Raw genomic sequence first — 671 nt, forward strand, 5'->3', positions numbered from 1 at the left:
AAAAATGAGCTGTAAAAGTAACTTAATAAAAGCCGACTACTCGAAGTCGAAACTATGAAAGGAAACTAATAACTTACAATTTAACAAAGTTGCTAAGACCTAAAAGTCAAGCAAACTATGTTCAAATACAAAGACATAACTTCATTTTAAATGCAGAAAAAGTTCTGTGAGACATAAAGAGAATAACTTCGAAACATTACTTTATGAAGTTGTGAAAGCAACTAAAAAGTAAAAGTGTTCGAGAAAGCTACCAACTACTACAAAAAATTAAGTGTTTTAAGGACCCACAGGTCGGGTCATTCTGATACAGAAAAAGAAATTAAGATTTTTCACCGAAGAGCAGGTTGAGGCTCTCGCCCGTAGAAGCGTCTTTTCCTTCGACAAGTGGAGATGAAGGGTGCATGGAAATCGGCACAGCGAAGATAGGAGTAAGTGATGGAGGAGTCTCCACGACAACGACCTCAAGTTGATCCTCAGGATGGACCTCCAAAGTTTGGCCGGCCTGAGGAGCAGAAGTCTTCAGGTTAAGGGGAGGCCCCTCATCCTCATCAGGAGCCGGCACGATCTTCCCCTCAACGACGATGTTATCTGTGCTGAACAGAGAAAGATCTAGGTCAGGGGCAAGAACTTGAACTTGAGCTTTCAAGTTCTCGAACATCTCGTTCATTCCC

The sequence above is a fragment of the Arachis ipaensis genome, chromosome B8, assembly GCF_059453495.1.
Source record: "Arachis ipaensis isolate K30076 ecotype BB chromosome B8, ASM5945349v1, whole genome shotgun sequence".
In the NCBI taxonomy this organism is placed as follows: Eukaryota; Viridiplantae; Streptophyta; class Magnoliopsida; order Fabales; family Fabaceae; genus Arachis; species Arachis ipaensis.